Below are 2,957 nucleotides of genomic sequence, written 5' to 3'. Positions count from 1 at the left end.
CTTTAAAGAAAGAAATTGAGGAAGACATCAGAAGGTGGAAGGACCTCCCATGCTCATGAATTGGAAGAATTAATTTGTGAAAATGACCATCCTACCAAAAGCCATTTATAGATTCAATGCAATGCCAATCAAAATCCCGACATTCTTCACAGAATTGGAAAAAAAAAATCCTAAGATTCATATGGAAGCCAAAAAACCTTGGATAGCCAAAGGAACCCTGAACACTAAGAGCAATACTAGGGGGATTACTATACCAGATTTTAAGCTGTATTACAGAGCTAGAATCATAAAAACAACATGGTACTGGAACAAAAATAGACCCATAGATCAATGGAACAAAATTGAAGACCAAAATATGAGTAAATGCAATTTCAGCCACCTGATATTTGACAAAGGGGCCAAGAACATTAACTGGAGGAAAGACAGCATGTTCAGAAAATGGTGCTGGCAAAACTGGATCTCCACCTGTAGAAGAATGAAACTAAACCCCTGTCTTTCACCTTATACAAAAGTCAATTTCAGATAGATCAAAGACCTCAATGTAAAGCCTGAAACTCTGAAACTGTTAGAAGAAAACATTGGGAAAAACCTATAAGATATAGGTGTAGGAAAGGATTTTCTAAACCGGACATCAATTGCTCAGGAAACAAGGTCAAGAATCAACAAATGGGACCTCATTAAACTGAAAAGCTTCTGTACATCAAAGGAGGCAACCAGGGAAGTGAAGAGAAAACCCACAGAATGGGAGAGAATCTTCACCAGTGATACATCCGACAGAGGTTTAATATCCAAGAATAGATAATGAACTCAAAAAACAGAGAATCAAGACAAGAAGTAACCCAATTAAAAGATGGGCTAAGGAGCTGAACAGAGAGTTCTCAAAAGAAGAATAAAGATGGCTATGACACATCTTAAAAGATATTCAACATCACTAGTAATTAGGAAAATGCAAATTAAAACCACTTTGAGATTTAATCTCACCCCAATCAGACTGGCTAAGATCAAGAGAACAAATGACACCAAATTTTGGAGAGGATGTGGGGAATGGGGAACACTCATCCACTGCTGGTGGTGTGGAAAACTTGTTCAATACCTAAGGAAAGCAGTGTGGAGAACTCTTAAAAAACTAAAAGGAGGTGGGGCATGGTGGTGCACACCTTTAATCCCAGCACTTGGGAGGCAGAGGCAGGCAGATCTCTGTGAGTTCAAGGCCAGCCTGGTCTACATAGTGAATTCCAGGACAGCTGGGGCTACAGGGAGACCCTGTCTCAAAAAGACCGAAAAAAAAAAAAAAAAAAAAAAGTACCAGACTGGTGGAACTAACTTTCTTGGATGTTTAACAGACATACTTTGAGGCCTATACCAGTTTGGTAAGAAGGACATAAAAGATAGTTTTTGCTCCTTGCCCTCCTAGATCAACTAGTTCCAGGGGACTATGAGCACCTCCCAAAATGTCCTGTAATTGTGGTGGGTCACCTCAAGTAGGCCGAGGAGACCCCACGAGATGGACATGAACCAGTGTCCAGTCTACAAAGATGAGGGTCAACACAGAGCAAACATTTTCTCCATGCTTCCAAGCAAAGCCAGCCATGGTCAAGTGCTGCCGCCCCTCCACTCTTCTGGTTCTGGGTGCTGTCTCCGGGTGCCGCTGCTCTGCTCATTTGGGCACCGCCTGAGCCTGTGATTGCACAGGCGCTGCCTGCAAGCATACAGGCACCGCCTCCTGGGCACCGCCTCTATTGCATGGGAGCTGCCTGCAATCGCATGGGCATCGCCTTCTGGGCATTGACTCTTAATGCAGGGGCGCTGCCCTTCACTCCTCGCTGCTGCTGCAAGCTGTGGTCACTCTTCTGCTCACCAGGTGCTGGGGCCACTCTTCTGCTCTCTGCTTCCCTGCCTCTCATCCTTGCTACTTCTGCCGGGTCCTGGACCTCAGGGCTGGTGAGGAGACTGTGTCAGCAGAGCCACATTCAGACACAAGAGACCAGGTTTGTTGATGCAGATCTGGTTTATTGTAGAAGGGCACAAACTTATATAGGGTTAGGGGTCCAATCAAGAAGTTACAACTCAGATCTCTGGCAGGGCTATGTCCTATCATGACATCGAGAGCCAGACACCTCATTAGCATAATGAGTTTCCTTATGGGGACTGGTTTCCGGGGAATCACGTGACCCAGGCTGTCTAAATGTTACAATTTGGGATCTCAAGGGTGGTGATTAGGGACTGGCGAGCTCTAGGCATCAGTCTCATGATCTGCCAATGTGAGCAAATGTCACCAGGTGTTCCTTGTGGCTCCACGATCAAGGAGGCCGAGGAGACCCCACCAGATGCACTTGAACCAGTGTCCAGTGTATAAAGAGGAGTGTCAACACAGAGGAAATCATTTCCTCCATGCTTCCAAGCAAAGCCAACCATGGTTGAGCAGGACCTTTGACTTATCTTCACGTAGGCAGAACTGGTAAAAGAAAGGAGCCAGGGGCTCCTCCCAAGCCCATGTGACCCCTGAGGAACAGATCCTCAAACAACCTTAAGAGTAAAACTAAATTGATTTATCTGGGCCAACTGTATGCCTTAAATACCCAAAAGGAAATTATAACCAAAGAGTAAAGGGGCCAATATAATTTTTTAAGAGTCTGTATGTATAGCCTAAGGCTACATAACAAGCAACAATGCCAGATAAGAGATACCTTCTTTTGAGTTGTTGGCCAGGGTGGCCCAAGGGACTCCCAGACGGTAACCCAGCATAGAACTGGGAAAATAAACAGCAGACCCCAATCTTACGTAAAGGAATATTGACAACTGATTGCTGCTAGATGAGGAACAGCTGACCTTCCTAAAACAAAGACCTCTAGATAGGCTGACTAGATTCACCAGAAGGGCAAGTAGCAGGGAACGGCTGGGGGGGCCGACAACACAGCAGACAGTAGCAGGGATATCAGAGTATAAGGGTTCTAGTG

The sequence above is a fragment of the Nannospalax galili genome, unplaced genomic scaffold, assembly GCF_000622305.1.
Source record: "Nannospalax galili isolate Female #2095 unplaced genomic scaffold, S.galili_v1.0 scaffold210, whole genome shotgun sequence".
Lineage (NCBI taxonomy): Eukaryota > Metazoa > Chordata > Mammalia > Rodentia > Spalacidae > Nannospalax > Nannospalax galili.
This window is presented reverse-complemented; position numbering follows the sequence as displayed.